Source organism: Rhipicephalus sanguineus, unplaced genomic scaffold (genome assembly GCF_013339695.2).
Source record: "Rhipicephalus sanguineus isolate Rsan-2018 unplaced genomic scaffold, BIME_Rsan_1.4 Seq1297, whole genome shotgun sequence".
Lineage (NCBI taxonomy): Eukaryota > Metazoa > Arthropoda > Arachnida > Ixodida > Ixodidae > Rhipicephalus > Rhipicephalus sanguineus.
The window spans coordinates 9,868-31,695 of NW_023614576.1; the positions used below are offsets into that span (position 1 = coordinate 9,868).

General features: G+C 45.1%; 1 long non-coding RNA gene across 1 annotated transcript; it reads right to left on the reverse strand.

Annotated features, from left to right (window-relative positions):
* Positions 1–5,836: 5,836 nt before the first annotated feature.
* On the reverse strand, positions 5,837–11,700 carry LOC119376533 (uncharacterized). Its single transcript, XR_005180595.2, has 3 exons — positions 11,566–11,700; positions 8,356–8,512; positions 5,837–6,013 (listed from the first exon to the last, which is right to left on the reverse strand). It is a non-coding gene; the product is annotated as an uncharacterized LOC119376533 (long non-coding RNA).
* Between the last annotated feature and the right edge of the window lie 10,128 nt (positions 11,701–21,828).

A 21,828-nucleotide genomic window follows, 5' to 3' on the forward strand; every position in this document is an offset into this window, starting at 1 on the left:
GGAATAATTATGCCATAAAGGAATATCTAACATCTATAGATACCGTAGCCAACATCTAAAACAACCCCACAGCCACCGTATTCCTAAAAAAAAGCAGGACAATCCTAATCGAGAATGGGATCAGGCGCAAAATCATAGGCGTGAGCAGGGTTCCCCTTCAGAGGGGGTGGGGGGGCGAAGGTTCATCGCCCCCCCCCCCCCCCTATTAAGTCAATGTGTTTGGCAGACCTTGCGCCCACCTCTTCTTAGGTGACTACGTGGGCCGGCCGCCCCCCTGCCCCACTGTGCGCACGCCTATGCGAAGAGTTACAATCTCTTCAACGTTATGCGCGGCACATTCACTATAAATATTGAAAGAACTAAAACGGACAAAAATAGGAATAAGGATTAACGAAGAATACCTTAGCTACTTGCGTTTTGCGGACGATATCGCGCTTTTCAGTAACGACGGTGCCGAATCACGAAAAAAATTCTGGAGATGTAAACGAAGGCAGCATTAAAGTAGGATTAAACACGGACCCGAAGAAAAGAAAGATAATGTTAGGCGGCTTGCCGAAAAAGCGAGAACTAGACTAGAAGATTGTGTACACGCGTGAGCTAATTACGAGCAGAGGAGCACCCCCCCCCCCCACGTTTATTAAGTTCACCAAGGAACGGTAGGCATTCGCAACACATGACTGGCAATTAAATTAGCGTTATCCTTTAAGCGGGAATTGTAATTTTTCAGTGATAACTTTAGGGCCAAAAAGATGGATAAACTGCTGCACACGACGCGAGAAACATTGCGAGCGGTACCACAAGATCCCATGAACTCTACATCTAAACAAGATAGACACGCACGCATTCCTAATCTAAAGGTAAGATTGTAACAGAGAGGAATCGTGCATAAAACCACTCACGTGTGCCCGTTGGATCGCTAAAACACGAGCGAATAAAAAATGCAAGCGCACCATATCAGAATACACAAAACACGATGGTCAATAGAGAATACGCGAGAAGAAGAGAACAAAAATCTGATGACACGTAACAGTAGTAAACGCGTGGTGGCCTTATATGAGGTGAGCGAGTTCAACATGGACGCAGGGGGCCACTGGTTTCTCGCTGCGGTGATCTCTGCCGAAAACAATGCCGGAATCCTGCCGCGTATCCGTCTCGTGCACGATTTTGACTTTCCACCACACATGTCCACACACCGCACTTCTTGAAGAATTCTGCTGGTCGGAGTGAAAAAAACCTGCTCCCGCAGCTACGATTGTCCCTCCGTCTGGACGGCTACCCTACCCTGCCTGGTCAAGCGCGTTTCGCGACAATGACGCTGAACGAGGGGAAGGGAGGGAGGGGTGGGGGTAGAGGTTGAAGGAGACGAAAAAAAAAAATGCGAATTCTCCCTTCTTGAAAGCATGGCTCAGCCTACCACAATGGTGTGCGATCCCCCCCCCCCCCTCCCCAGCATGTCTATGGGCATGCCGTTTGAGAAAGGCGTTCGTCGAATTTTCAATGCATCACTTGTTGCCACATGTCGCTACATGAAAACTTTGCGTACACCACGTTGGAGCCGCATTTCTCATCGTATTTCACGTGCCATAATAATTTTATACGACTGTTTCTGAAAGCACGTGGGAAGCAATCGTTGAGCGAGATTTTTACTTGAAAAAGATATGTATGTCACAAAATGGACGGCAACGAAGTGCAAATGCGAACTGACAAACACGTGGCAAACACTTGTTTGTCAGTTCGTTAAAGATGGTCAGCGGGCTAGTTGATTTGTAAACATTCAAACGCCAAAAAACGTGTCTTCACTTCGCCCGGTCTTTTTTGCACCATACCTATTTTTCTCAAGTAATGAACCAACTAGCTCAGCAACACGCCTTGCTGAGCTTTTTACTATTTTCATAAAGTAAAATTATGTGACATCACTGAAGCAAATGCGCTTGTTACGCTTGACCCAGACACGCACGTGAGTAAATACGTGTAAACACAGAGATCGGAAACTGTCCGTGTAGTATATGAGCGCTCGCGCCAGACATTCAGCGGCTGAAAGGATATAGTGCTATAAATATGATGACAGGTTCGATTTATGCACAGAATTAGTATTCACATAAAACTTCTTCCGCTAAAAGCATTCGTGCGGGAATGTTTGGGTGAATTTTGATGCTGGATACATCAGTGAAGTCGGCCGACCAGTGGCAAAAACATTTACAAAACAGAAGTACTTCGAATTTGGCCCATGAAGTTAATGGTATGTGTTTATGACACATACCATTTTTGATAGCGTTGAACAACTGGTCAACGAAGTGGCCATCTATTTTCAGTCAGTTTTTCTTCTAAAGACTATCTTTTTTGGTAGAAAAGTAACTGTGCTAGTGATAGTTGTTAGTCATTGTCATAGCAGAAACTAATAAGAGAATGCAAGCTGTTCAGTCGGCGATACTTCGCGCCCCGAGTCGTACGTGCGGCATTAGCACGGTACAATATTTGAACTTTGTTATTTGTGCTAGTACAGCAATCCATGTAGCGGTATTCTACAGCTTAAGCTACAAATATTCAAGCGCCTAATGCTCTATTGCATTACGATTGTATCCTAGGCGGGCGAGATGCCGTGTTTCTTCGGCGGGCTGAAGGTAGAGCGCAACGTCGAGGTTATTCTCGTCACTGACGGCCGGCAACACGGCGTCCAGCATCGTTGAGGGGCTTCCGTCAACTAGATTGAACGGCGTCATATGTGCGCCATTTCTTACACTGCCGTGTTAACTTCAGGTTATGTGCGGAAGATATGGCGTCCCATGTCATGTGTTCGACGTACGTGCAGTACATTGCCAGCATGTCGGCGAGGGCTTCATTTAGCCGCTCGGTGAGGCCATTCGCCTTCGGGTGATGTCGGTCGGTGACTTGTGTGGCTCTATTTTGAAGATGGTTTGCGTTAGCTCTGCCGTAAAAGCCGTACCTCTGTCGGTGACGAGGACTTTTGGAGCGCCGCGACGCAGGAGGACGTTCTCAACAGGGCATGTATAACTGTCTGAAGGGAGACAAGAAAGTTCCAACATCGTCGATAACCCATCGGCTCCGCCGATGTCACCTGAAGCACGGCAGAATGACGGCATGCTCGGCCCAATGTTGCCGGTGAAAGCCATCGGCTAAGCCGATATCGGCGAAAGTACGGCAAAACGGCGGCTAACACGGCCCAATGTTGCCGTTTAAAGCCATCGGCTAAGCCGATATCGGCGGAAGAACAGCAAGACGCCGGCAAACTCGGCCCAATGTTGCCGCTGAAAGAAATCGGCTAAGCCGATATCGGCGGGAAGACGGCAGAAGGCCGGATAACTCGGCCCAATGTTGCCGATGAAAGACCAACATCGGCTGAAAGGCGGCAACATCGGGCCAATTTTGCCGACAGAAGTCACCGGCTCCGCCGATGTCGGCGCCAGGCTGGCAATGCTGGCCCGAGGTGGGGCCGCGCACAGCCGCCGTAAAACCAATATCGGCCCGAGCTTGTGTGCTGCCTGGGTGGTTCATCATCGCGCCACCATATGGCCTCTCACGATTACGGTTACGGTAACCCGACTGCCAACGCAAGGAAGTGTGCAAACAAACCAATATGCTGTGATGTTACCTTCGCAGGTTCGTATGATGATGTGAAGCGCCTTGCAAATGCCAGCAAGCTTCACTAGTTCGGCAATACGCGTAGAAAAACGAGTGAGTGCAGTTTCGCAGCCAGTGCTCTCTTGGCTTGTCTGGCGCAGTGGTGTTGTGGGTCAACGCTCATAGCACGTCACTCTAATGTGATCTGACGTCACTAAAGCTTTCCTTACGCTTCTCTACACTGAGACGCCGGTGCCAGTCGCGGTAATGAGGGGCCTCTATCGCGAGAAATAGCTTGTAGGCACACTTTGGAAGCGAATTAAAATATGTAACAGAGGAAACCTTCAGCAGGCTTCTTATAGCCTGAAAACTTGGTAACACCACCCTTTTAAGTTTTGCTAATAGATTTTGAGAGGCTTTGTGATTTTATTTCGGAAATATTAACAGCGAAGGTGTTAAAGCTCGCTGAAAAACATCCCTGCCTCGCAAAAATGCTATCATTATCATGAACGGGTATGTGCCACAAAATTGGGAAATCCTACTACCGACCGCTCAACCGTGGCGTGTAAGAACCCTGATGGGTGCGAAAACGACTACAGAGAGAGAAAAGGGAAGAAAGAGGTAAAGGAGAACTTCACTGACGGTTACGATATTGCGTAAAGTGAATTCTGAGCGCAGGTTCGTGTCGGGGCAACGCCAACTGTGTCGGAAGTTTTGGCTATCTGCAGTTCTAGAAATGTAACATTCCTTACATGTTTCCACGGAGACTGCCAACGCTCAAGTGCTACGCGCACCACTCTGTGCATTGCAGGCGTCGCGAACCAAGCGAAACAATGACAGTGCTCGAGCGCTACGCACACCACTCTGTGCATCGCAGGCTTTGCGAGAAGCGAAGCCAGCCGCAATGCGTGTGCCGCCTCTGCATGCGCACGAGCTCCGAGCGAGGGACCAGCGCGCGTGACGGAAAAAGAAAGCGAAATTAGAGGCCAATGACTCGTGTTATCGACGGTTTCCACGTTTGCTCTCTTTCGTCCTCGTTCGCTCTATCGGTAATGCCGACACCGACAGCCAATAACGGCGACGCCGCTTTACGCAGGAACGAGCGCCTAAGAGCTGCACTCTAATGAAGGTATAAAAAAAGAGAAAGAGAAAAATTCCTGCTGAAAAAAAAAATTCTTCACCAGGCGGGATTCAAACTCGCGTGCCCTCGGTCCGAAGGCGAGCGTCCCAACCGCTCGGCTATCCAGGCACGCTAGTCGAGCATAGCGTAGCCTTGTATATTATAGCGTAGCAAGGAGGTGGAAAAGCGAAATGAGCGTGGGGAGAGACTTGATAGTGACGAGGACGGAAAGGAGGAGGGGAAAGAGTAAAGCGTAGCACAGAAAGAATGGAAAGAGAGAAATAGAAAGAAAAAATGCAGAGAGATAAGATAAACGAAAGGGAGAAAAAGAAATATAGACACAGAAAATAAGATACAAGGAAAGAGCAAGCAAGCATCTTGTCCTCTAGCGACCAGATACCGCACCAGCTCGTTAAACCGTGTATGCGCAGTAGCTAAGCCACGTCAACCGACGGAGACGTCACGCGCAACCTCCACTCTGTATTGCATGGCCTGGCTACGTACTCCCGAGGAGGAAGCCGCGCATGTCGAAGCTAGACGTGTCTGTCCACGGGGAGTACGAGCGGCGACGGGTCCGTGCTTCACTGTGCCAAGGTGTGCGCGACTTCGTGCAAGCTTCCCCCAATTGTACTTGCTCTAGAATTATTGATTGTTTTTACTCTCAGGTCCTTATTGCATACTGTTACACTTATTGGCGCTATCTTGCATGTCTCGTGGTTGTTATGAAAACCGAACACATCCATTGAAATATGTGTATTCTGCATACGTTTTCTTTTTTTCTTTTTCATTGTTCCCTGGGGTTTTACCAGCCAAATCCTCCATTTGATTATGAGGCACGCCATAGTTTAGAACTTCGGGTCAATTTCGACAACCTGGGCTTGTTTAAGCGGTACTCATATCTAAGCACACGGGTTATAGTATTCCTCCCCCATTTGAATACGGCCGCAGTGGCCGGAAATCGAACCCGCGCCGTCGAGCTCATGAGTGCGACACCTTACGTGCTATGCTGCCCCGGTGGGTCCTTACATCTACTGCATATATGATGTTCTTAATTTAGTTTGCATTACGCCCATTGCCACTCTATATACAAGCATTGAATTCGAAACAAATGAATAAATAATGAAATATACATACGACAATGCTTTCTGCATGCGTCTTTGCTAAGAAATCCACCTCTAGTGTAGCAGCCAACGTGTAGCTTACAACCGTTCTCCTTGCAGTAATACCGATGCAGATAAGCCTTGCACGGTCCTTGTTGCGGTTCCCCCCAACTTGGACCCGTAGGTCTTCGCTTCTCCATTTTGCTTCCCTTTCCTGCACGCAACAAAAAAAGGCGGCAGAGATATAGTTTTATCATTTTCGGAAGATCTGCTCGTAAAGCAAGGGCAAAGATGTCGGTTCTTTTCCCACTTGTGAGTGAAAGCTACATTCATATGCTTATAATGCGTGGAGTGGCATTACGTACAAACGTCGGACAACAAACATTAGGTATTCTATCACGCCTAACTGTATATCAAGGAGCGGAGTATCCATCGATTGGAAGGAGCAGCCGTGCTTGCCTGAGCGTTTCGGATCAGCTGGCTTCAAACGCCACGATAGCATTGTGCCATGCTCCTCCGCCTTCGTGCGCTGACCACACCATAAGCTCTGGCGTAATTAAATTCGTAGGCTGTTTTAACCATTTTCGATTCCACCGTTGTCATCAACCGCTAGAGCGAAAGCAGAGAGGAAGGATAGAATAAGGCGGGCGCTTTTGTTAGGCGCAGCTTAACGGACGGTACTCTTCGTCGATGCCTGGCACGCGCAGCGAAGCGGAACAGAGTTACACGTAGAAAAGCGAACCTAACTTAGCACTGAAACACAGAAGGTGGGGACGCGCAACGCGGACCTTCCATTTCATGCATCAGACCCAACTCTATGGAAAGCAGCGACACTTCTTGCGGTAGATGCGTTTGCACACAAAAATGTTTCAGTGATTTCACCCCCCCCCCCCGTAATGTGACTTTTAGTTTTTAGACTGAGTAATAAGTGAAGATGCTTTGTGCCTTGGAAATGAACAAACCCTGCTAATTATACTGTAGTCAATAAATTGCTCTGGATCGCTAAGCTTCTCTTTGATTTCATACCGTGGCCTCCGCGATTTGTTTCGGTAGCAAGCAGCAGGAGCCAATCGCGGAGGCCAATGACGAAATCCGAGCGCAGGACGCCCAGGCTTACACATTTTGTGGCCAAACCTCTTGCATAGTTTCTATGGCATGGCACCTGATTTATGCACCATAGTTATGTAGCTGAACAATGGCGCACTTTTCTTATCGCATCAGCAAAATCGTACGTCATCTTCATGGTAAAGTGGCCGGGCTGGTTCTTGCCGCAAGAGGTATGCTCGAGGATTCTCAGTGAACGGTCGCCTCCATCCCTTCTTGCGCGCTTATTTCGCTTTCCCGCCTGAGATATGAGCAAAATCCCATGCACTCGAAAGTAAAGCGCTTATATTCGGCGGATTTTCCCCCACGACAATAATCGCCATCTGCCTTGCGTGTGTTTCCTTCATTGAAAACTGGGTGCTCGCCACTTTTCTGTTAAGGACGCCCAGTCACGCTGAGAGCGGGCAGGCCGTTCGAGGCCTGGAAATGCCGGGCGCGCGGCAGTAACCCAAGGAAATGCACGGTAGGCAAATGACGGTTATTGTTGTGCGACAAAAACACACCCAAAATACGCCTTTTGTGTTAGAACGTACACTCTAAGAAAAAATCGAGTACTTGGGGAGTATTTCTGCCACACAACTATATTCTTCATCTGGCTTGCTCGCATTTCCTTTCTTGAAAAGCCGGCTCTTGTAACTTTCCTATCAAGAATGCTATGTCACACTGATAACGCGCGCGTCGTTCGTGCAGGCAAGTGCCGGGGCCGCGGTGATAACGCGAGGAAAGTACGTGAGGTGGATGACGATTATTGTTGTTTGGCAGAAATACTCCCCAAACACTCGACTTTTTCTAAGAGTGTATACGCATCCGTGTGCTCGCCGCACTGACAGGTATTAAGTCGAGTCAAGATTATGTTGTGGGCGAGGAGTTACGCAGTCACCCTCTGTCGGAAGCGCCTCGCTTGCGTGCTAGGTAGGATAACGGGAATGCGCTCCTGACAGGATGAAAGAAAGGACACACGCCATACACGCCCTAAACAACCAAATATCTATTCTTTCAAGCAGTGAATGCACTCTGCCACTTTGCAATAAAACGAAACAACAATAGGCTCACGTCAGGCAAAACATAGAAACAATTTGGCTTTTCACACTCGTACCAGCTTGCAAAACATAGAAAGGCTGACGAAGGGGGAGCATCTGCTTCGTAGTTTCAACGGGTTTTGCGGAGCGTAGCTGACTGGATTTTTTGCTAAATCGGTCTCCATTCATTGCCAGTACGTTTCTGTGCACAGCATCAGCGGTTATAGTCCGCCCACCTGCCTACTTCAAGATCCCGCACTGTGTGGCCGCTGAGCGCACTTGTCGGCGTGTTACGACACGAACTAAAGAACAGCAAAGTGTCGCTAGTCATTCGAGGTCTAGTCATTCGAAAATGTCGCCTTCAAACTAAAGCCGAACACAGCTACTTCAGTGAGTCAACCCCCGACTCGCACTTAGGATGAGTACAACTTACCTAGCACACTTGCAGCGAAAGCCACCAGCAGGAAGGTCAGGACTAGTGAAGTGCGACACATGGTGCTTGCTGTTGTGTTCTCCTCTAGAACGGTGCAGGCTCTCTGACAACGGAAGCTTTATATACTAGTCAAAAAATCATCTTGTATGAGATAATACTGCAAAATTAGGAGGATGTAGAGTTAGAGCCGCGTCACACAAGGGTTAGCTTTACGCGGTGTCAGACCGGGTCGATGTTCTTAACATTTTCCTGTAACATTGTTCGTACTACCCCTCTATATACTAGTGCATTTCTCGTGTCATTCGTACTTAAGCAAATAACTTCTACCACGTTGTCGTAGAATACTCTATCGATTTTTTCCTGAGGTCACCTCATGCGCACGACGTTTCTTCGTCCTTCGCCGACACCTTTGTCTTTGCCTAAACACGTTTCTCCCAAACGTAAAATTTTAATTAGTGGGATAGAACAATATAAGATATTTATGATATTATGAGGGGTCAGTTTTGGTGTCCAATAAAGGTCATAGTATATGCAGTGACAAAAAAGAAATAAATAAAAAAGGAAATGCAGCGATAGTCCATAGCGGGCCGTCTGAATAGCATCACTTGTGTCGCAGCGAAACAATGCGGCGTGTACAGCCCACGCTTTCGGCTTGGCATACAACGTGGTGCAACCAAAAAAAAATAAATGCTTCTGAAGTACATAGGAATTGCGATTAGGCTATAAAATACTGCTGTCACGTTGCACGTGCCAAACAAACGCAGTTGTCTTAATCTTGTCCAGTGATAACGCAATTACAAAACAGTACTATGTTTTGCTTATTACAAATGAACGATATTATTACAATATTACAATATTATTGTAATATTACAAATTACAATATTACAAATGAACTTATTACAATATTACAAATCAACGAGCTCAAGTGTTATTTTATTATTTTAACAGTGAATGTGTTATAGCTCGTCGTAGTTTGTCTGGTGTTGCAAAAAAACTCCACAGGTGAATATGCGCCGCAGGAATTGAACAAGCCCCGCTACCGAGTAGAGCAGGTGTGAGCGTTAAAGGAGTACTGACACGATTTTGAGACATCGCAAAGGGACATCTTCCGTTTCCTTGGTATGCAGTGTCAACGCTGTCCAGACACCGGTGTCGGAGAACACGTATTAAATATTTTAATTTGACTTTGAAGTGTTCGTCGCTGAGCATCTGCAAGCCAGCCCCACTGCAATGGACATCATACCGACGAGTCAAGACAGTTCCCCCGAGTTTGCGAGTTCTGAGTCCTGCATGCAGCCTAAATCGCAGAAATCACTGTCAGGGTCACTGGACGACAGTTCACTCATCGTTGTTTATGTGCACCACGAGCAGATGACGTATTTGCCTCTAGTACGTCGCGAGTCTCTGTGTTCCCGTTACGTCATACTGACATGAAACGTCACTTTGAAGCCGCCCCCTCGATATCGAAACCGAAAGTGTCTTTTTAATGCAGCGGTAAATAAAATATATACGATGCATTCCCAGGCACCACAATACTCGTTTTAGGGTTCTCGACACCAGTATATTTATTTAGGGCAACAATCGGAAATTTTTTTAAATTCGTTTCAGTACTCCTTTAAGCGAAAACTCTCCTCAGCGAAGTGGAGGGCGTGAAACACATGAAACGGAAAGAGAGAGCGCGATAGAAAGAAAGGAAACAGAGTGAGAGAGAGAGAGAGAGAGAAAGAGAAAAAAGAGAGACGGAAAGAAAGCGCTAGAAAGAAACAGAAGACAAGAACAGAGGGAAATAAAGGGAAATCAGTTGATAGATAGCACTGTGTCCTGTCATGTGAGTGCCTTAGAAAGTGTTTCTCGTTCTTTTTAGCGCTGTAACATAATGAATGAATACCGACTAGCCCGGTTTACTGTACTCCTAAATAAAGAGAATAAAGACAACAAATATAAAGACAGAGATTGGCATACATAGAAAGAGAGAGAAAGACACAGAAAGAAACACAAACAACAAAAGACAAATAGAGAGAAACAGATAAAAAACAGACGCAAGAAACAGAGGGAAAAAGAAAGAAAAAGAAAAAAGGAATAAAAAATAAAGAGAAACAAGGAAGGCCAGTCAGCTCCACTCTTCCTTCAGGCTTGGCACAACTAGTCTGAAGCTGCCATATTTTTTTTTTCCCGAAGCCTACTCCAAACTGTACCACCTTCTTATTTCTCATAGCTTCATCATATGCCGTTTTTTTATTGAAATATTGTTCTTTAGACTCTTCTGGCCTAGGTTACCGGACATCTATGACCTTCAGAAAAGGCGCTACAAGAAAGGTTAGCAACATTAACGTGCTGAAAATCGCGGTCACTCAACCTGTAGGTGCGCCTGTCGATGAAAAAGAATGCCAGGCACGTTAAATGCTGCCTTGCTCGTACAAGCTCCGCAGCATTCATTTATTTACGGGATAGCCGAGTTGCTTCGTTGGCATTAATACAAGTGAGCCAGCTTGAGGACGATGAGGTAAATGTTTGCACTAATGAGCAAAAGAAAAAATTAAAATGAGAGGTAATAGACAGAATACAGCTAAATATTATCAAAGATAACGCAGAGTTCAAACAACGCGGCGCTGAACACATTACGATATTTAGGCTTGAAATCACCTAAACGGAGGCCTATGGACCCGCCATGGTCTTTTGGGGGTGTTGCCTGTAACTTCAGTGTACCCATGCTACCGGCGAAACGCACCATTCCAGCCGCGGAAGCAAAGTTTCTTGTGTTGTACCAGTTGAGCACCATATATCAGGGCCACCTACAAGTGTACGCCGGCGCATCGGTGTGCACAAACACAGATAGCTGCGCAGGGGCTTTCTGCATACCCTCCCTTGGCGTGTCTTGATCGGGAGGCCTGGATAGTGTGGTTTCGTCCCACAACGGTAGAAAACGCCGGAATCAGTACGGCTTTGCGAAAATTGCGATCCTTATGTGCACGAGACGTTGTAATGCTGACAGACTCCAAGTCGGCGCTAAAAAGGCTGCATCGCGGCCTACCTCAAAAAAAGTTCACAAGGCCATATCTGGCGCTCATTAAACACATTACTGGCAAGAGCTTTAATGTTAGGTTTCAGTGGATCCCATTCCCCATTCGCATTGAAGGCAATGAAAAGGCTGATGCCCTTGCATGCAAAGCGCGGACATGCGTTGCAAAAATAAGAGCTCCTAAGACTTACCAGAACAACAAAGATGTGATACGCAACCATTTCAAGGCAATCTACAAGTTTCCACACCATGCATGGGTAATCCATGGACTTTCTCGAAAACAAGCGACGCTGTTGTACCAAATAAGAAGCAGCTCCGCATGCACCCCGGCCCGGTCATTCAATACTGATCGATACGCTTCCCCGTTTTGTGCCTTCTGCAGTGACATCGGGGATATTAAACATTTTATTTGGCTTTGCGCGCAGTTTGATGTGGAAAGAGCAGCGATGGTCCGCAGCTTGCAAAAAGGTTGTCATAGGCAACAGACATTTCAAGACGTCTTTTTTTTCTGGATGGGCCCGCGGCAACGAATTTTGCTGGTCTTCCTGCGATACACTGGCCTCTTTAACACGTGGCTACAAACACTTACAGTTTAGGAGATGCTCAGGCGAAATAATTGCCGGCCATGCAGGCCAGGCGAAGCCCGCCTGCGGCAACATCACCACCACCACCAAACAAAATTAGGACAACGATGCATACTCGCAAACGCTGTCAGGAATAGAGATCGCGACTAGAAGACACTGAAACGCATTGTTCCGGCAATAAGCTCCAGTCTGGCAAGGTTTGTGGGCAAAGAGAAAGAAAATGTTTTTTTTTTTTCACAAGTATGCTCGATGATGGATGTGCGAGTGATAAGTGGTAGTGCGACATTTTAGCGCGGTATCGGGTTCAATTGCTCAATTCACAGAAATCACTGTGTCGGTGTCGGCAGCGGCGTGATTCGTTGTGAGCGAAAAATCGACAATACGCGAAGAAAACAATAATAAAAGCCATCGCTTTGAATGAAAATCGAGCCGATGCTTCCTGCGTGGAAAGCAGGTGTTCTACCACAGAGCTACGCCATGGCTTGTAGCTGGTTCGAAAAAAAAAAGTTCTACAGGAATGTCATGTAGTGGTACGACCTTCCATAACGCATGTAATGTCGCGTGGTAGAAGTGTAGAATCGCACCAGGCGTCAAATCATCTGAAGTGCGCTAAGCGAAAGGGTGGTTTAAAGTTCCACGCCTTACAAAGTTCTTTGGCATAATTTATCATCATTATCAGCAACAGAATCAACAAAGTGTGCAGCTGAGCAGGTGCGCGTGGTACTTTACGGACGCTTAGTAGGTACTTCGCCGATTCGCAAAATGGAAGAATGATGGCGTAGTGGGTACTTGGCAAGTTTCTTTTCAGTAGGCATTCTGAGATAGTTTGCAACGGCCAGTGTTACGTGCACAGGCGTTCGTTTCTTCGCAGCATGGTTAAGGTTTTTCCCAAGAAGAGAAACCAGGCTACTGACAAAGAAGGCGATACGCACGGGGCCCGATTATGCTATCGCGTTCTACTCTCGAAGCCAGAGCCGAAGCCTCCTCCAAGACTTTTCAGGTCTTCAGTGATTAAAGGTATTTAATGAGGCATGGTGAAATTCCGCACGTATTAACATTAATATTTCGAGGACCCATAGCCTTAACGGCTAGCTATAAGGGTAGTTCCCGATACCGCTGACGAACACCTAGAAAGCAGCAATATGCCAGCACAGCAGATATTAAGGAAATGCACTTCGTTAAGAAAAACCGCCTCTAAAGGTAGTTTTAGATAGATCAGCAGGGTGCTAACGGTACATGAAATGTATGCGCTATTAAATAGATTTCATTTATGGACATCGTGAAATAGCCTGAAAATTTACTCTCATTGACTCTGCTGTTCTTAGTAAGAACACTGTCCTAACCTCCCAGAGCAGAGCGATTGTTCTTGGTTCAGAAACTGAAACATCGTCATTACTGCTGTTTCGGAAACTACAAAGCAGATGTGGCAAGCGTGGCCGGTGGCAGAAGAAAATCATGGTGGCAGATTGAATCCAGAAGTTTGCGCGGATAATGTGGCCGCAGCTCGTACAACACCGGGTCAACATGAGAAATTTAGGAGAGGCATTTACCCTGCATTGCACGTAGTGAGACTGATGATGATGATGATGATGATGATGATTAAGTTGTGTCTATTTTCGCCACAGCCGCTCTTTGTTAATACCAGTTTTCTTTCTCTTTTTTTTTTTGACAGAGTGAACAGATCAAAATCATCGGTCACATTTGTGTAAAACGTAGAGTTGAAGATCACGAAGTTGCTTAGCTTGTGCTTTTCTTAATACAGCTGTGACGATACTGTATTTGCATTTTATATGCCTTACATTTATCTCAGCAGGCTTCCACGGTCATGAAAAGTCGGTGCTTATTCGGAGAATTCACCACTACGAAAAGTACGAAACGCATCAGTTTAATAACAGGCGCAGCATGTGGCGAGGCTGCTACTTTGTCTCACATGCTCTGCTAGTGCGGGTTGCTGGGCTCGAAGTTCACCAAGAAAGAGTGGGACGCGTTCTTGAGAAGTCACGCGTGTGAAGACCAAATCCTGGCTGGCCAGTGTGCCCGCGATCGGGCTGGCAAGCTAGACCTTTAGGAGAGCGATGAATTGAGCTGGTTGGTGGTGGTTCATGATTTCTTGTTGCGCTTCGGATTACGAGACGGGGACGAGACAGGGACTACAGGACAGGCGGTGTGCATCATGAGAAAGGCTAGACCTGTGGGTCCCTTCGTGGGATTAGCCGGGTGCGCATTTTATCGCATTTTGTTGGACCCAATAAACGTTTATTCACTCACTCACTCATAGTCGCGTGATGCATTCTCAAAAAGGATAGCACAAGGTCTCTCCACCATGTAACAAGCATCTTGACACTTGCCACGCATATGCTTCTTCTTGCGAAACATTTCTAGGCTACTATTTGGCCGGGAAATTCTGCATAGTGAGAACAGTTTTTTGAAATTGAATGACATCCATGCATCGCGTTAAGCAGAAGCAGCGTGAAAATGTTTACGGTTCTGACATGATTTTCATCCCAGGATACTTTTATTTGAGCATTGAGTTTCCCGATTATTTGTTGACTGTCGATTAAAAGCTGTCTTGTGTATGTATTACTATGAGTTGGATTTCGATTCGTAATATCGAAAACTTCTAGCAAGCTTGGAGAAGTAGTCGATGAAAAGCGCATATTGACGAATACTCATCGTTGCGACAGGCTTTCGTCGACATGACGATTCCTGCTAGTCATACGAAGCACTTTTGGGGGACTTTTCTAAAGAATCCGTCCCTCTTTCTCCGACTAAACACAACGCCTCTTCCATAGGAACACGAGGCCTCTTTGAAAAGTATTCGGTCTTTTTCCTTTTGTGAACACCTGATGGATGTGAAAGTTGTTGCGATGGTCCAGCTTCTTCGCTGTGTCTGCGACAGCATTTCGTGCTGCATTGAAACTACGTACGTCGTCTCGGTGGTGGCGTATCCTTTCCGGAAGTGTTTCGTCTGGTCATTCAGTAATAATACGAAAAGGAAAAATAAAAATAATGAAACGCAATTACGTACGTAGCTTCAATGCAGCACGAAACACTCTCGCAGATCGCAGCGACAAGCTGGACCATCGCATCAATTTCGACGCCGCCCGGGTCGTCGAACGGAAGGAAGCCGCACCAAAAGACAATTCTTAGAACGTTGACATATTCAAACGACAGCTAGAAACATTGACCGGTCAACAGGGGCACTGCCGAGCGTGTATATGCATGGTCTCCACAACTAATGGAGAAGAAAACTCATTAACAAGAGCGGCGGGGAGAACGACGGTGAAGAGAGAGAGGGAGAGACTAAAAAGTGCTAGCTTCAGAGCCGACCGGGCAGTCACGTTCTGAAGAAGGGACTCGAACCGTTAGGTCAGCTTTTAAATTTAAAAAAAAAAACTAAAGACAAAACGTGGCTGGAGAGTCTTTTTATTTTTATAACTTCACCCTACCAGACAGGCTGCTGTCGAATGTTCACCTTTCAATTCATATCCGTACATCACAAATCATCATTGAATAAACACGAATTCAGTGTTCCCTTTCATATTGCTCGTGACTCCGGAGATGCCGTCTGTAAACTCATTAATAATATGAAGAAGGAAAAATAAATATAATAAAACGCAATTTGATCGAAAAAGAAACTGAATAAGTAATCACACACGGAATCACAAACGCTTCTCCGGCTAGAACACAGTACGATAGCACCAATGAACTATCGGTAGTTACAAATCAAAGCCCATATTTCGGAGGGATTCCTCTAGTAATGTTTTTCTTTGTTCTGAGAACCTTCGGTATTTTAAATAATACCACAAACCGCTGTAGGCAGTCCAGCGGGCCCGCCACGCAGCAGAGAGACTTGGTCTTTCTGTTCCGACGTGGGAGCGGCCCGCAACGTGCTAGGGCGCGTTCCGAGGGACCGAATTAAAGTTTATTCATTTATACAGAGATTCACTATCATTGCATTTGGCATTAAGGTGACTGTGCCTGACCGGACCTGTGAAGGTGAAAGTTCTGTAAGTGGCTGTGAGAAGCGGAGGGGGGGGGGGGAAGAACTCGGCATCGTAGTCTGGCAATTCATATTTCTGCCCTTGTTCTGTAGCACCATCGACTCTTCCAAGGATAATTAAGAAAAGGAGAATCAGTTGCCGACAAAGAAGATTTAGCAAAGTTACCAGACGTGGCACATTCTTCTAATCGCTCCCCAGAGGCAAACGAAAACGTCGGCAATATAAAATTACTGGACCATCGTGGAATGATTCTGCGAGCGCAGTATCATTTCACGGTGGTCATTCCTGGCGAACCGGCTCTGCAATAGCCACTGGAGCCATGAACGAGGGGCTCTACCACAGCAACCAAGCAGCGATATTTTAATACTGCTGCTTCTCCTTCTCTATCTCTCGCCAGGCTTGCGCCATAACCCAACGGGCATCAATATTTAGAGTTGTGTTTAATCAACGCATAATCAGTTATCGCGTTTGAATCGTGAATTTATCATGCGCCACACAACGCCAGCACCGATCTTTACTTACATTCCTTCGTCTCCAAGGACAATTGTTGTTCGATGATCTGCTATTCTTCAAGGCTTTCGATTTACTCCACGAAGCTTCGCCCTACGCCTCAACCCATTCCACGTGATAATGCCATCAATTGCGCTGCGGGAAATGTTCGGAAAAAAAGATAAAAAAGAGCTCGCCATGTCCTATTACTTGCGCAGACCAACTATGCAGCGTGCATTAGTGGTTAACGCAATTTCTGAGACACGCTCAGAAATATTAGAGCTTGGTATATTCATTGCAACCACTATTTAAGAATGCTTTCGATTCAATTGTTTTATTCCCAAATACTAACCAGCTGTTTGCCCTTGCCGTGCAACCCTTGAGAACCTTCCTCTGTTTGGTGGAAGAGCGCATAACCTCAGACCACTCCATCTACTCTGAAAAATTATGGTGCTGAAGGTGAGGAGAGGAGGCTTGGCTGTTTGCAACTTTCGTAACACAGTGTTGACGCCACAGCACGCGCATTATCTATTCAAGACGTTAGTTTGCGCAAATTTCCTGAATAATAATATCAACGTCACATTGATGAATTCACATTTGTGAAGCGGCTGAATTCATTTATCCCTGTTCGCGTTACACTTAGGTCATGTCATGCCAACTGTTGTTAACGAATGTTAAAGGCAGACATCGAAGGGGCCATGAGAGCATCAACTCGTGTGCGAATAGATAGATAGATAGATAGATAGATAGATAGATAGATAGATAGATAGATAGATAGATAGATAGATAGATAGATAGATAGATAGATAGATAGATAGATAGATAGATAGATAGATAGATAGATAGATAGATAGATAGATAGATAGATAGATAGATAGATAGATAGATAGATAGATAGATAGATAGATAGATAGATAGATAGATAGATAGATAGATAGATAGATAGATAGATAGATAGATAGATAGATAGATATGGCAAAAATGTGTTCGGTACGTAAGGAAACGCTTCACATTGATTGAATGAATCTGGAACCCAAAAATATTGGGTTATTTGTCATTTTATTTCAGTTCAACGTACATTCCGCTTGGACACCTATTGATTACAAAAACATGGCACCCCCTTTTCCTATTCAAGTCCTGTGGAAACTTCATGTCCAGTTCATCTAGGCATGTACGGGTGCTCTCTTTTGCTGCCGGCTGAAACGAGAGCAAGTGCCATTGTCATCGACCGATAGTGTACGTACTACAGTATACGGAAGTGCATATTTCACATTTGTAACAGCGGATCAGCTTAAGTTCAAGGTTGGTCTGTGAGGCGTTGGCAGAAATCTCCTATGCGGGTATAGGCCAAGCAGCTTCAGGCATCGCTGGTCACGTCACACTTTAAAAGTTTCTTTTACAACTTGCTTAACGATGCAATAATTATGCTGTTTAAATAGTATTTCATTTGATGTTCTATTCTTATTTGTATATTGTTTTGAATCATATCCTCATTCCATACTGTAACACTTATTGGTGTGATCGTGAGACGTGTTACGGTTGGTACAGTAGGCCAGTCAAACATTTTTACGAAACTTTGTGTATTGTTCATGCTTTCTTGTCATTATTGCCCCAACGGTGTTTTGAATTTTCATCTGTAATATGCCGTTAACCACAGTAATGTGGAAAACATCAATGCGAAACAATTAATGCAAACAATGTACTTACGACACTTTTCGCCGCATTGAGTTTTGTTACAGTAGCCATCACCCGTAGCAAGCCATGCGCGCGCAACAGCCACAACGGGTGCAGAAAAACCGTGTATAAGCGATTTCGCACATTCCCGGACGTCTGGTAGGCAGACTTGACACAGAATGTTTTTCGTTCTCTTTCGTGCTGCATTCTCCTTCAAGTGAAAAAAAAAGCACAGATATAACTTTTCCAATATCGAAAAGTCTGCTAAAAGTGTAAAAGCAAACAATGTCTTTTTGTTTTGTCAGTAGTGACACAAACCGATTTTTGTATGCTTACAATACGTCATTTTACAAACGCCCTCACAAACACCTGGAAGCCCGTCGCAGTGAAACAGTGGTGACGGTGTTCGGCTGCTGAGCCGCAGATCGCGGGTTCGATCGCGGCCGCGGCGGTCACATTTCGATGCAGATGAAATGCTGGAGGCTCACGCTAAGCGTGTTGCTTTGCGAGGTCTTCGCACCCTGGGCTGTGTTTGCAGAATGTCTAGAGAATTTCGTTCTCCTATGCCCTTCCGAAAATTGTACACCACGCTATGTCTTCGTCAACTTGAGTATACATCTGTGATCTGGAATGGCATTTCTAATTCCAGCAGCAACGCCATTGAGCGAGTCAGAAAAAATTACTAAGCATTTACAACCATCGTTTCGCTAGAAATGACTCTGGATCTTATTCTGACGCTGCTAGATTATTATCATTCCCATCACTTTGCTGCCGACGAAATCGCGCTGATCTGTTATTTATTTACAAGCTTGTGCATGGTATCATATCTTGCCCTGTACTGCTCAACTGTCTTAATTTCCGAATTCCACGTAAGCTGACCAGAGAGAATAGACCTTTTCATGTAACCGCCTGCCTCTGTGAACATTCAACCATTGGCAGGATACAACGTCTCTACAATGCTTACTTCTTAGAGCTCGATGTTTTTCACAGCTCCCAGTCGTTGTTCTGCTCCGAGCTTTGCATTGTACTTACACAGCCTCGTACACTGTTGACATTTCTTTTTTTTTTGCATGCGCATAGTTGTATATGTGCAATTTTATAACGTTTTTATCTCTGATATTTATTATGAATGTTGCCCTTGTTTTGTTTTTTCGTGCGCCAGTGCAAAGACCTTACGGTTCTTCCTGGGCACGTTAAATAAACGTTTGATTTGATTTACTGGTGTCATGATTTCAAAATGCCGTATGTTACGCGTCGACCACTGAGAGAAAAAACGTGTTTTACTCTACCGAGGTCTTCTACCAGATCTGGAGAAGCGTGCAGAAGTGTATATATCACTAAAATCTTCAATGAACTGCCGCAAGAGTTTTTTTCGGCTACATCAAAAATGCAGTTGAAGAAATTATTCTATGAGCTGGGAAAATACATTGGGTATGGTCTACTTCTATGTAACATATGCTCTTGTCCCCTGTTTGCTCTATTTTTATTAACTGCCAGTAAACAAGCACTAGTGTCTATTATCCGCATGTTCGTTGGCAAAAACAAAAGCAAAAAAAATGTTATTTTGTGACCTTGTAACCACATCGCTGTAACCGGCTCTGCTGGGCCTAGTCACGCAAGTCTTCGAAGACTTCGACAGGCCTGTTTCTTGGTACTTTTCATGGATGTGTACAATAAAGTATTATTATTATTATTATTATTATTATTATTATTATTATTATTATTATTATTATTATTATTATTATTATTATTATTATTATTATGTTCTCCATCCAGCGAGTGGAAGGAAGAGTTCAGCTTCCTTCGAACTCTCTCTAAACGCCTATATGAACGGGATCATAGTTCGTATATTGAATTCTTAGAAAAAAGCGCCTCTGACAGGCCGGCTGAGTTTTGGAAGTATGTACGTAAACGGTCCAGCAAAAGCGGAGAGTCCTTCAGACTACTGGACTCAAATGGGGTAGAAGTGCATGCCGTCGCTGACTGTTTTGCCACGCATTTCTCATCCGTTTATAAGGCCTCAGACTCTAGCACTGATATCAGACAACAGCCCAAGGCGGTTAGCTCATCCAGTGCTTTGTCGCTGGATGAAAATCTTATCTGCGAATGCATTAAGCGCTTAAAACCATCCTTATCATGTGGGCCAGATGGCATCCCCTCCGCCATACTAAAAGCTTATGGTAGTATATTTCTCCCAGTACTAACTACGATATTTAATAACTGCCTGGACACTTCCACATTTCCAAGCATGTGGAAAACTGCTCGTGTTTTTCCAGTATTTAAGTCGGGCTCTAAAACAGATGCTTCTAATTATCGCCCGATTTCTCTACTATGTGCCACATCAAAGATCTTCGAGCTGGCTCTTCACGACATATTGTCTTTTAGTGTGAAAAACTCATTGATTCCTAATCAACATGGTTTTCTCGCTGGCCGCTCAACTACCGCAAATCTTGCTAGTTTCATGACGCAAATCTCCACACCTATTTCTCAGAGAGGACAGGTTGACGTAATTTACTGTGACCTGAGCAAGGCTTTTGACGTAGTCAGCCACACGCTGATTATGGTTAAACTTGCGCACTTTGATGTTGACTTGTCAGTTGTGAATCTCCTGCAGAACTATCTGCTCAATAGATATTGTTATGTTGCCGTAAATGGCCAAACGTCTTCTTTGTATAAGTGACTAGTGGGGTCCCTCAAGGGCCGGTATTAGGCCCACTCCTATTTTTAATTTACGTTAATGATGTTTCTTTTGCCATTCGTAATTCTTCTTTCCTCTTGTATGCCGATGACATCAAGATTTTTAAAGAAATTCATTCAGTTAACGACTGTCGCTTGCTGCAGTCAGACTTGCGCTCCTTTTCCGAATGGTGCGACGGTAATAACCTTTCTCTGAGTACCTCGAAGACAAAATTCATGTCTATCACTCGCAAAACATCTAGCGTGTCATTTCAATACTCTGTCAATTCTGTGCCGTTATGCAAGGTTTATGAAATCAGTGATCTTGGTGTTGTTGTTGACAGCGCGTTAAACTTTTCTTCTCACGTTAAGCGTGCTGCTACGCGGGGCCTTCGTTCTCTCGGATGTGTTTGTAGAATATCTCGAGAATTCAGGTCTCCCATGGCCCTACACAAATTGTACACGGCAATATGCCTTCCGCAACTTGAGTATGCGTCCGTGATATGGAATGGCATTGCTCAATCCAGCGGTAACACCATTGAACGAGTCCAGAAAAAATTCCTCAGCATATATAACCATCGCTTTGCTAAAAATGACTCTGGATCTCGTTCAAGTACTGCTGAATTATTATCACTGCCATCACTTCACTGCCGACGAAATCGCTCTGATCTCTTATTTCTTTACAAGCTAGTCCACGGTATCATATCCTGCCCTGTACTTCTCAATTGTGTAAATTTTCGAATTCCGCGTAAGTTAACCAGAGAGAACAGACCGTTCATGTACCCGCCTGCTTCTTCCAACACTCTACCGTTCACAGAATACAAAGTCTCTATAATGTTATTTTCTTGATCTTGACGTTTTTCATAGGCGAAGCATTTCTTAGCGAACCTTTTGCCACTTTGAGCGTTTTCTATCTATCTATCTATCTATCTATCTATCTATCTATCTATCTATCTATCTATCTATCTATCTATCTATCTATCTATCTATCTATCTATCTATCTATCTATCTATCTATCTATCTATC